Source organism: Balaenoptera acutorostrata, chromosome 2 (genome assembly GCF_949987535.1).
Source record: "Balaenoptera acutorostrata chromosome 2, mBalAcu1.1, whole genome shotgun sequence".
Taxonomy (NCBI): domain Eukaryota; kingdom Metazoa; phylum Chordata; class Mammalia; order Artiodactyla; family Balaenopteridae; genus Balaenoptera; species Balaenoptera acutorostrata.
The window spans coordinates 181,625,774-181,638,523 of record NC_080065.1 but is presented as its reverse complement, the minus strand read 5'-3'; the positions used below and the strand labels follow the sequence as shown (position 1 = coordinate 181,638,523).

The following is a 12,750-nucleotide window of genomic DNA, read 5'->3' as shown; positions in this document are numbered from 1 at the left end:
GTGAAACGGGTGGAGCAGAATTGACAGGGGCTGGTCCAGGGAGAGGGGGTGAGGCGCTCCGGAACCTCCAAAATCAGGGGCAGAATACGATGGACGCGGTCATCGTGCATTTTCCTGGGGCGGGGGGAGGACACGCGTGTTCACCCGATTGTCCTAAGGTCTGTAACCCGCTGTTCTATGAATGGGACGAGGAGTTAAGGGTAAAGGACTGGCACGTTGAAATGCCCTTAATAAGGAGCTAATTAAATACCTCGGGACACATCCATACAGAGGAATCTCAAGCAGTCAATGTAGAAAGATGCAGCAGACACACAGAGTGATAAGGAAAGATACATACTAAATAATAGATGAAAAGAGCACGTTGCAGAAAAGTGGTCATAATATGATCTATTTTTTTTTTTTGCCTACGTGAAAGGAATGAAGCACTGACACACACCACAATGTGGATGAACCCTGAAAACATGAAGCTTAGTAAGAGGAGCCAGTCACAAAAGGCCAGAGTGAGTGATTCCATTTATATGAAACGTCCAGAACAGGCAAATCCACAGAGACAGAGAGTGGACTCGTGGTTGCCAGGGGCTGGGGAGGGGCATGGGGGTGACTGCTAACGGGGACGGGGTTTCTTTTTGGGGTGATGGAATGTTCTGGAACTAGATAGCGGTGACGGTTGCATAACCTTGTGACTATACTAAAAACCACGGAATTGTACACTTTACAAAGGGGTGAACTTTATGATATGTGAATTACATTTCAATTAAAAAATAAGAAAGTATCAGTGAGAATGTTTTATCTGCACACAAAATATCTCAAAGGATCCATGCTGAACTTTATCAGCGGTGGAAGGGGCAGGAGGAGAGAAGAGGAGGAAGCCAGAGGCTCTCTTTTCCCTTTTTATTTTTTTGCGCTAGTTGAATTTTTTCTACAGTGAAAAGATATGACTTCCCTAATTGAAAAGAGGAAATAAACAGACTTCCGGGCACTGCCCATAAGGATCTCAAAGTCCCCAAATGGTCCCTAGGGAATTGTGGGATCAAACTGCCCAGTGGCCCAGAGTGGACACCTGTTTTGTTTGCAAAGTCCAGTCATGATCACTTTAGAAAAGGGCAAACACCGGAGGCAGGGGGGACCTGTGCTACTCAGACCTTTGAGTGAGGCTAGGAAGTACTGAACACAGTAAAGAGCTCAAACAGTGGTCGCCTTTTAAAAAGAGTAGGGATCAGCCATAAAAAGAAACGAAATTGAGCTATTTGTAGTGAGGTGGATGGACCTAGAGTCTGTCTTACAGAGTGAAGACAGTCAGAAAGAGAAAAACAAATACCATATGCTAACACATATATATGGAATCTAAAAACAAAATGGTACTGATGAACCTAGTGGCAGGGCAGGAATAAAGACGCAGACATAGAGAATGGACTTGAGGACATGGGGGAGGGGAGGGGGAAGCTGGGATGAAGTGAGAGAGTAGCATGGACATATATACACTACCGACTGTAAAATGCATGGCTAGGGGGAAGCAGCCGCATAGCACAGGGAGATCAGCTCGGTGCTTTGTGACCACCTGGAGGGGTGGGATAGGGAGGGTGGGAGGGAGACGCAACAGGGAGGGGATGGGGGATATATCTATGCATATGGCTGATTCATTTTGTTGTACAACAGAAACTAACACAGCATTGTGAAGCAATTATACCTCAATAAAGATGTATAAAAATTTTTTTAAAAATAAAAAGAGTAGGGATGGCCTAAAGGTGATGGCTGTCCTCATTTTAACACTTTTATCCACAGTGCCCAATACTGAGCTCGTGAAATGTGGCCGGTCCGAACCCAGACGCGCCGCGGGTGTAAACTACACACTGGATTTCAGAGACTCTGCACGCCAAGAAGGACGTGAACTACCTCAATAAAAACTGTTTCATATAGATGCCGTGTTAAAAAAACAACAATATTTTGGAGATACTGCATTAAATAAAATATACTGTTCAAATTAATTTCACCTGTTTTTACTTTTTAGAACGTGGCTACTAGAAAATTTTAACTGACACACGCAGCTCGCATTATGTCTCCGCTGGACAGTCGTGATCCAGGGGACTCCTAGAATAAACCACCCAACCGGGAAACTGCAAATCTCTCACGAGGCCCTATTTTACTAGAAAGTAAGCGAAATGATTTTAGAGCTCAGTCAGATCTTGACCTAGTAAGAACTCGAGTCAATTCAACAAATAATTACTCTAATTGGTGCCCTACAGAGACAGACCTGGTCTGTCCTCAGGGGTCTTACCCTGCGTGAGAGAGAAAAGGAGACACACAGATAACTCCTTCTGTGGCAAAGGTGACAGGTGTGGACTCCAGGTGGAACTTGGGACCATAAACCCGGGGGCGGGGAACCTGGGAAGGTCCCATCCTGGATGCTGCGGGACAGGCAAGACCATCCCATGGGTGGGGGGTAGACAGGGAGGGGGGGCCAGTTCAAGAGCAGGCGCCGTGCACAGGAAGGTGTGCGTGTCATGCGGGCGGGGAGGCAGGAGAAGCAGAGGGTGTGGACCGGGGGTTCTCTGGGAAAACAGGCTGTGAACGCTCCTGGACTCCATCCTCTATCGCAGGGCAGAGGTCAGCAAACCACCGGCCGCGCCCGCGGCCAAGTCCGGCCCAGTCTGCTGCCTGGTTTTGTACGGTCCACAAACTAAGAATGATTTTTACATTTTTTAATGGTTGAAAAAAAATCAGAGTCAAAATATTTTGTGACACATGAAAATGACATGAAGTTCACATTTCAGTGCCCATAAGTGAAGTTTTATTGGCACACGGCACCCTTCACAAATGGCCAGAGCCGCTGCAAAAGCTGGTTCCAAACAGTGACAAGTGGCCCTATCACGCTGCAGAAAGGAGAATTCGTTCAGTCCACAAATTCTGAGTGCCATGTTTTGTGGATGAAATAAATCTAACAGACATAAGCACGTTCGTTTCAAATCGACTTTTTAACAGAGTGACATCTTTGAAAAGTTCCAAAGCAAACAAATATGAATCGAGCCGTTGCAATCGGCCTGACGCAGAACTAGGCATTTAACATTGTCCGCCGTGTACAGGGCTCCTGGCTTTGGGACCTGGCAGCAGTTGGGTGGTAAGACTCCATGTTCCCAGGAAGATTCCTGCTTTCTGGAAAAGATGTTGACTTGCAATTTTGGCTGGGCCAAAAGGGGAGGCCATTAACAGCAGGGGTCTTTGATTAAAATTTCTCTGGGGATTTGGTAAAGGAAAACTACATATTGAAAGGGCTGGAATGTTAACCTAAGCTGAATCAAAAACATGGAGTTTTGACGGCTAGCAGACATCGGGCAAGGGGTTGGTGATTTTTGCTTTGTTACTCCATGTAGGCCTCGCCCTCTAAAGAGCTCTCTGGGCTCAAGTGTTTGATTCACTCACGTGTGAAGTACAAAGCTCTGTGGGAAGTGCGGCAGGGACAGCTGTCCCTGTCCCTGGGGAGCTCACAACCGAGAATAGGAAATGAGACACGCAAACCACTACGGCACGTCCATGTCGTCTTGGGATGTGAAATCTATGTGCCGTGGCACCTCTGGCTGATTAATCCTGGGGTCCCTAACTAGGGGGTGATTCTTCCCCCCAGGGGACATTTGCCAAGGGGTGGGCGCTCCTGGCAGGTGGAGGCCAGGGGTGCTGTGTTCAACCTCCTACGAGGCCCAGGACGGCCTCCCCGCCCTCCCACCAAGAACGATCAGGCCCAAAGTCAATGGCGATGCGTTGGAGAAACCTGGCGTAGTCTTCTGTTTCCCCACTTAGCTCACCAATTAACATCTCAAGGGTCCCTGGCGAAAGAGCATCGGAGAAGAGCTAAGATTTTTCGTCAGTAGAAATGACATTTCAGAACGAGGGGAGACCCGAGTATAAGACCTGTTTAAGGCATGGCAAGTCCATTTGGAGAAGTCGTGAAAGACAGGCAATTGAAAAGGGAGATGGGGCTGGACAGAGACGAGCCTTGAATGCTGAGCTAAGTACGGCGTGGTTACAACGAAGGGGAGGGGCCAGTCCATCTGATTGGCTACAAAAGGCAGAGAGAATGTGCCCATCCTCTCCCCCTGACACAGCCCAGGAGAGCCACGGTGGGCTGGACTGGGAGGAGATGAAGAGGTGAGTGAGAACCGTGAGCCAACAGCACACAGGCCCACGCAGGATCTGGGAGTGATTCTGAGCGTGCTGTCACTGTAGAGCTAGAGGCTGGAGAAGTCCTGCTTCTAGAACAGGAGAGGAAGGCTGAGCTCCTCAGGCCACTGGGACTACAAGAGAGAGAGGAGCAAGGCTGAACCCCGAGGAGCTCCCCACCCGGAATCTGGGTGAGGCCCCGTCACAGCGCTGCCCGGCCACCACGTCTAACTCCGTCACCCTGTGGTTTGTTCAGTTAGAAAACTGCTCATCGGTGAGTCTCTTCCGGTGCCCGCTGAGTCTCCTTAGGGAGCACAGGCCAGGTGACAACGGCTCGGCCAGCTGTGGACTCAGGCCGGTGACGAATTCCGTGGTTACAGGGCTTCCAGAAATACCTTCTATTCACGCCTGCTTGTCATTTTAAGAGTTGGCCGTATCAGTGTACCACGATGTACACAATTGATGAGCCCTGGAATTATACCCACTTCATGCTTTAACTTCCAGTCTGAATGTCAGTGGCCAATGGTGGCTAACAATTTAAAATTTCTCTATCACCTTCTCCCCTCGTAACTCCCCGCATGACGATCTATGAATACACTTAAGTATTCAACTAATTCTAAGCAACTCGGATGTTTGATATTTGGGACCCACAAATATTTGCTGAACAGATGGAAACCCTAGAGAGCTCTAAATATAAAGAGGTCCCCAGTATGGTGAATTCTTCTAGAAAATGGAGAATTCTTTTCAAAATCGAAGCACATCCTTCAAGCTGTTTTCTGTGGGTCTGGAATTCCGAATTTATTTTTTCTCCAAGCAGGCTCCATCTGTACGTATTCTGAGAAGGACAGGCGAGGTGGGAAAGCTCCAGGTGGTGTTTTCTTTGGGTTCTCCCTGGATGGGGTGGATTTTTGTGGGCTGGTGATTCTGGAGGGAAATTGCTTCCCTGGCCTTACCCCACAGATCACCTTTTGGACAGAAACATATCCTGGAAACATGGCACTATTTCGAAAAGATAAACAGTTTGCGTTTTAAAAATATAAGCATAATTAAGCGTTGCTGCAACTTCAGGAATGGGCTTCTATATCATTAGTGTGATTTCAAGTTTTCCGAGGAGACAGGAGCTCATGAGCCAAGCCTTCTGTCGTTCTGTGGGGACGCGTCCTTTCCCCTTCCTGCCAGGGAACTGTCGCCATCTGATGATCGCTTTGGTCTCTACCAGGCCTCACTGTCCCTGGTCCTCAGTCCTTGAGTTACTTCCCCCTCTGCCTTCAGAGCCCTTTCCCAGGTTCCCCCCTCACCTAAGAATTGCTGCGAAATCTTCTCTGTCCAGCATGATTCACAGTAGCCAAGTGTGGAAGCAGTCCACACATCCATCGAGGGATGAAAGGATAAACAAATGTGGTCCATCCACACAATGGAATATTATTCAGCTTTAAAAAGAAAGGAAATTCTGACACCTGCTATACAACATGGATGATCCTTGAGATCATCAGTGAAATAAGCCAGAAACAAAAGGACGAATACTGTCTGATCCCACTCACAGGAGGTCCCTCGAGAAGTCAAATCCGTAGAGACAGGAAGTAGATGGTGAGGGCCAGGGACTGGGGGAGGGGCTGGAGAGTCAGTGTTTCATGGGGACAGAGTTTCAGTTTGGGGAGATGAGAAAGTTCTGGGGATGGACAGTGGGGATGGTTGCACAACAATGAATGTCCTTAATGCCACTGAGATGTGCGCTTAACTTTATGTCATTATATTTTGCCATCATTTTGTAAAAAACCACTTTCCTATGATGCTTCGTTGGTTTCCTGCTCCTTGAAATCTGATGGTTCTACCTTTGGCCTTCTCACTCTCCACCTCTCTGAGTGAGCTCATCCGTTTTCACGACTGAAATGACCAATTACATGCTGACAGCTCCCAGATCCTGACCTCCAGCCTGGACTGCACGTCCCCCCACCATCCCCCGCTGTCTCCAGACCCTGAAATCCAGCAGCCTGGCAGGAAACTGCCCGCACTCGGCTGGCCCCCATGCATCTCAAGCTGGCCAAGCCCACACCTGAACGCATTACCCCTCTCCGCCCCACTAGCTTCTCCCAGGATCCCTGACTCACTGAAGCAGCCTGTTCTACCTGATCCCCAAAATCAGACACCCAGGGATCGCCCTGGGCTCCTCCCTGCCCTTGGTCCCAAGAGAGTCACCGGGTCCTCAGAGCCCCGAGAACCCTGCAGCTCTGTCCCCACGCAGCATGCCCGGCTGGTGCTGTCAGCCAGGTCGCCATCGCCCTGGGCCTGGACCATGGCAGCTGTTAATTCTCCGTCGCCATCCTCCAGACGCCATACCTTTCGCTACACCTACCAAAATCCCATCTGATCACAAAGTGCTTCCCCAGCAAACCTCTCAGCCCAGCACCAGACGAGTCCCACTCGTCCAGCCAGGGGTCGGCAAACTTTTCCTGTAAAAGCCCAGACAGTAAATATTTTAGGCTTTGCGGTCCACATTCTGTGTCGGTCGCAAATAGTCAACCCCGCCGTGGCCTCAAAAGGGCAGCCAGAGACAGTATGGAAATGAACAAGCGTGGCTGTGTTCTAGTGAAACTTTGCTTCCAAAAACAGGCTGTGTGTGCCGACACCTGTTCTCCTCTCTGGCCTGATCTCCCCTGTACCCTGCACTCGGCTTCCAGAAAACACAGCCGCACCATGGCTCTCCCCACCAGTTTGCTTGTACATCAAGACTCCACTCCAGCCCGCCTCCTCTTGGACACCTTTCGTGGCCCCTCCAGGCGAGCGCCCTGCCACACACATGTCCTAGAGAGACCTCTAGCCCATCCCCGTTCTGAAACTATCGCCCTCTCCTAGTTGGTCTTTGGTCTCTGTAACCTCATAGGATAGTGTTTGACTCAGAAAGGAATGAATGAGCGATGAAGAAATGGCAGAGGTCCAGAAAGCGGGTTTTCCAGCAAACGACTGGACACCACAGCTCTGACAGCTACAGGCAGAGGTGAAATCTCCCAACAACTTAATTTATACTTAGAATAGCAGCCAGAGTCCTCCCCATGGCCTCTGGGGCCCTGTGCCTCTCCTCCTTTTGCTCACCAGTTATTAGCCACACAGCCGCCTTTCTCTGCTCCGACCAGGCCCAGCTGACTCCTCCTGCCGCAGGACCTTTGCACCTGCTGCCCCCACCCCGCCCCACCTGGAAGGCTCTTCCCTCTGAACAGCACAGGGCTGCTCCCTCTCATCATGACAGTCTCAGCTCACCTGTCACCTCCTGAAGAACTTCCCTGGACACCAGGAGCCCAGTTCTTACACACACACACACACACACACACACACACACACACTCAAAATAACTGCAGAGATCTTAGTAGAAACAGGTTTACTATATATAGCACATCTGGGCTTTGTTACATAGTAAATGACAAATAATCACTATATTGGCAATCACATATAAGTTCTAGATTTTTAATGGCTTTAGATTTTTTTTTTTTCATTTTTAAACATGGACTATGGCAGGTATAATCTGATTCACAGCATCTGAAATCCACATGCTGTATGTATCATCCATAGGCTTGGGAAGACAACTGTATTTTTTGTAAATTCATAGAATTGACCACAATTTAAGATGAGGTTACCAGGGCATGAAACCATGCTTTAAAACATATAAAACCTATGTATCATAAAATAGGAATGCACTTCAGGAAAAAAGAAGTGAGGTGTAGCAAGGAGCAAGGCCATGCTGTCTGCTCCAGTCAAATCCTGGCATGAAGACCAAGACTGTTCTCACCTCCAAGTGGCTGATTTCCAGACTTCAACAGGATTGGCACCTAAGAGCCAGCACTAACGGAGAGGGGAAACCAGTTTTTAAATTTTCTCATCTGTAGGTTCTGCCTGCAGAGCTGGCTGCTTGGCAAAACCTGTCTGGAAGTGTGATGTTTTGGGAGTGATTTCAGATGGACCGATACCCCAACCAAGATGTGGGACTTTGAGACACTTTTTGGGTTGTTTTTTGGTTTTGCCCAGCACTTAACGCTTGCAGAGTGCCATATCTGTACCTGAGAATTTCTATGCAATCGAAGGGTATTTCCCACCTTAAAACAGACAGTGGAAGGCTCACCCACTCAATCGAGCAAGACGTATTTACTGAATGTCTCCTCAGCATTTGGTGGTCAAGAAACCAAAATTAAAAAATCACCCCAGGCAGGCCACACTGCTTGTTTGCTTGTTCTAATAATAAAAATAACAACAACAATAATAATAGCTACTCCGTTGTACACCTATTCTGTGCCAGAACCTGGGCTAAACAGTTATAATATTATTTCCTCTTTTTTTTTTTTTTCTTTTTGCTGCACTGCACGGCTTGCGGGATCTTAGTTCCCTGACCAGGGATCAAACCTGTGTCCCCTGCAGTGGAAGCGCGGAGTCCTAACCACTGGACCGCCAGGGAATTCCCTATAATATTATTTCTAATATCAAAACCATATAAGTGATTTTCTCTTTCACCGATGCCAAACCTTACCTGGAGTCACAGAGCTAATAAACGTTAACCTCTTCTCTGTGGGGCCCTAAAGCCCACATCAGCAGCATCCAGGGCTGGGACTTGTATTTTTCCTTTCCTTTGACCCCTGACCCCATTCATCCAATCCGAGGATCGCAACAGGACATGATACGATATCTGGTGAACAGGCTGGAATCATCTGGGCAAGAGGCTCGGACCAGGGGCTGGCGGTGGAGGTGGCGAGGCGTGGTCAGATTCTAGGACTCTACCTTTTTGCTGATGGCTTGAGAGAGAGAGGGCTGGAGGTCGACGCCAACGTGTTGGCCTGAGCAGCCAGGAGAAGCCGGCTGATGTTCACTAAGGGAGCTCGGAGCCTTCAGAGGAGCAGACTGGGGGACTAAGCCCTTGCCTCTAAGCTGCCTGTCAGCATCACCATCTTCACCAGCTGCAGCCTGCCAGCCCATGGGGTGGGCTCTCCACGGCTCTGCCCCCGATCCTCTGCCCCCACTCTTTATCCCACACACCCCCTTAATTCTGGGTCTTCCTCTCCTAAGCTTCTCCCTCTCTTTTGTCTCTTCCTATAAGAAGTCCTTTGCTGATCTTGGGTTCCGTGAGGGTCCTGACAAGGGAGGCAGTTTCTCTGAGAACTTCCCTTGCTTTGAAAAAAGTCTCACATTTTACAAATAAGTAGGTGTGTATAGGGGAGCACGTTATTTCAATAAGTGGTCAACCTGCATTAATTAAAAAGAGCCGAAAGAGATATGGGGATATATGTATATATATAGCCGATTCACTTTGTTATAAAGCAGAAACTAACGCATCATTGTAAAGCAATTATACTCCAATAAAGATGTTAAAAAAAAAAAAAAGAGCCGAATATACTATAAGATATGGTTCCTTCTGGCTCTGGAATTTTACAAGCAAAACTACCACCTGTGACTATAAAAATCCTGCAAGCACATTTAAAATGTTGACTCAATTATATATACTATTAATGAAAATTCAATTAATTAAATATCGATTAATATTAATTAATTTTAACTCGAATCTGAAACTACAAATTAGGTCTAAGGAATAAGAGCCAGATAAACAATTTCCCAGCATCTGCATTTCTGGTGAATAACTCCAGCCTGGCAGTGCTTCAGTGATAAGCACGGTTAAAGATGAATATTAAGGTGATATGTGGCCTGCACCCAGAAAGCAGATATCAACTGAATTTCAAAGGACTTGTTCTGCTACTGGGGATCATTAATAATTCTGCCCCTCTCCTCCTGGACTCCCCTTTCGAGCATCTCAGAGGTTTATCTGGGATGAGAGGAATGCACCTAAAGAGGCAAATAGTTCATATTGCTTTTACCACAGGGGCAAACTGTTTCTGCATTCATTCCTGACCCACATCAGTTGGAACATCACAGGATCCTGGAACCAGTTATCTTTTCCATCATATATTATTAGAAGTCTTTTTTAAAAAAGACTACCAAGTCCCGCCGGATACTCTACCAAGCCTGTTGGCAAAATTAGCACCAGTAATTAAGGAAATTAAATTCCTTTCCTGGGGGGTGGGGTGGTACCATACACTCTTTTTCTCTGGCCAGAGTAGGTGAGTAACCATTTCTAAGGTTATTTTAGAGTCAGTTCAAGTTTTTAAACTGGAGTGGGAGAAAGAACAGGTGACCAGCCCCTGGTACTCCCCGGCACAGAGGGTAAGGGTCTTTATATCAATATGAGCAAACAAATAATGTTTCAGATTATGAAGCAACAAGATAAAAATGTGCTGCCAATATGTGCAGGCAAAAAAAAAAAAAGTTTTTGTTATTAATGTTTTGTGTTGTCGTTGTTGTCATTATTTTGATTTTTTTGGGGTAGGTCTTAGTTGACATGGAGAGCCTTCTATCAGGTTTGCTATTTTGGATTTGCAGAGATAAAGCTGATTGGGCGGGGGAAAAACTCATGACAGTCTGCACCGACAGTTCAATGCACAAAGCAAGAAAATAATTGTATGTTTGGGGGGGAGGGGCGGTGCATAATTAAAACACCAGAAGCAGGAATGATGTCTCCGCGGAAAGGCAGCCCTGGACTTGTGTTCTACATCCTGCCCTTCTCCCTCATTCCTGCGGGGCAACCGGGAGGTTAAAATTAGGACGATGAACCACCCCCGCCGCCGCCGCCGCCGGAATGGCAGGGGCAGTTGGGCCCCGGGGGCCCTTGAAATAGCCACTAGGATCGGAAACGCAACTTTTCTTAGCGCAGCAGCGAGAAAAACCAACAGGGACGAAGCCTGGAGGGAGCGCCGCGGCTTGTCCCAGAGGGAAAAGAAAAGGAATCAAGAGCATTTGGAGGGGGGCGTGTTTTCGGGGGTCAGGGGTGGGGGATGGATTCACACATACACACACACACCCACGCACTCCCACAACCCGCGGAGAAAATGCCACCGAGCAGTTTGGGGCCACAAGTTGGGCTCTTTAAGCAAAATAATAAATTAATAAATTAAAAAAAACAAAAACAAAAACAAAACACAAACCCACAACCCTTTCGGTGAAACTTTTCTTGCTTCGCGATCAGTCCAAATAGGGGAGCTGCGGCGGTGCGTAGGCGCTTCCTGAGGGGCGTGGAGGGCCTGGCGGATGCAGGATCCCCCAAACTTGGGAACGCGGGGTTACCAGGGACAGAGCGGAGGAGTATCCGAGGAGCCCTAAACGCGAGGATTCTTGATGAAAAGGTGAGACACGGGTCTCTGGGAAGCCAGATTCTCGGGGAGTTCGTGGTCAAAAAGTGAGGAGGGGAGGGGTTCTCCCCCTAGACCAGCTCACCGACTTTTGGTTAAAAAGTGAGGATGGGGTTACAGAGAGCCCTCAAATTCAGTATTTGGGAACGGGGTCAACACGATGATCCCCGGGACAGCCCAAATTCAGGACTTTGAGGGTAAAGGTGAGAACGAATCTTTTAGGCCCTCTCAATTCAGGAATTTGAGTTTAAGGGTGAGAGAAAGGTCCCAGGGGCGCCCCAATTTCAGAGATTTGGGGAGCAAACAGGAGGAGCCCCCAGGCGCCTTCAGTTCAGGGAGTTTAAATGTCAAGAGTTCGAGAGGCGCTGCTAAGGCGTCCCCCAATTCAGGGAGTTTGAGGGGAAGAGTGAGAGAGGGGTCCTCGGGCACCCCCCGCTTAAGGATTTGGGGAACGAAAGTGAGAAGAGGTTCCCCAGGAGCCCCACATTCAGAGAGTTTGAAGGTAAAAGCTTGAGAGGGGTTCCCGGGGCACCCCTAACCCGGGGATTTTGAGGGTAAGAGTGAAAGACGGTTCCCCGGGAGCCCCCAACTCAGGAAGTTTTGTAAAAAGTGAGCCGATAGGTCCTCACCTCTCCCCGAGTTTGGTTAAAAGGAAGAAGGAGACCACGGCCACTCCAAACTCCGCCGCGCTGTCGGGACTCGGGGTGCGGAGGGAGGTCCCGCGGGCGCGCCATCCCGTACGTTTGGGGTGAACGGCAGGGACTGCGCTGCCCGCTCCCCGACCCCCGATAGGGATCCCCGCCGCCCCCAGTACTCCCCGGCCGGGCAGGGCCCGGGGCGGTCGCATCGGTCACCTGGAGTTCCGGCCGGGAGTTCGGGCAACGGCTCCCGCGGCGGCGGTGGCGGCTGCTGCGTGTTGGTCCCCGTTGGTAAGTAACAGTCTCCACGGCTACAGTCTCTATGGCGGCGGCGGTGGCGGCGGCTGCCGCTCCTCCTCCCGCTCCCGGCGCCCGCCCGCCTCTCGCCGCCTGCCCTCCTGCCGCGACGGGGCGGGGCGTTGTTATCGGCAACGGTTACCAGGCTCCACGCCCCACCCCCTCAACGGCCCGCTTCCAACGGGCGCGATGAGGGCGGGGCGCAAGACCCTGCAGCTCTCCATTGGCTGCCCGCAGTGCCTGTCAGCGGGGGAGTTCCCCGGCGAGGAAGAGGGCGAGGTTCGACCAATCGCCCCGAAGGAGGGCGGGGCTTGGAGGGAGGCGGGCGGCGCTGGGAGGGTTGGTAGGCGGGAGGCGCGCACGGGCCGGGTGTTGGTTGCGCCGCTCCCGGAAGGCCGAGTTTTGGGGACCCGGGGGCCTTCGCTTATTGTCGGGCGTCCTAGCAC

At 49.6% G+C, this 12,750-nt stretch overlaps 1 protein-coding gene across 10 annotated transcripts in view; it reads right to left on the bottom strand.

Moving 5' to 3' along the window:
* Positions 1–12,391, bottom strand: part of RFX2 (regulatory factor X2) — a 97,308-nt gene extending 84,917 nt beyond the window's left edge. For 9 of the 10 annotated variants that reach the window (XM_007169110.2, XM_007169112.2, XM_007169106.2 and 6 more), the window contains exon 1: positions 12,224–12,391. The gene's annotated coding sequence lies outside the window, so the exon portion shown is untranslated. Of the gene's footprint in view, positions 1–11,998; positions 12,128–12,223 lie in introns of those variants that run through there. The other variant, XM_057541142.1, reaches the window with a different exon arrangement.
* Between the last annotated feature and the right edge of the window lie 359 nt (positions 12,392–12,750).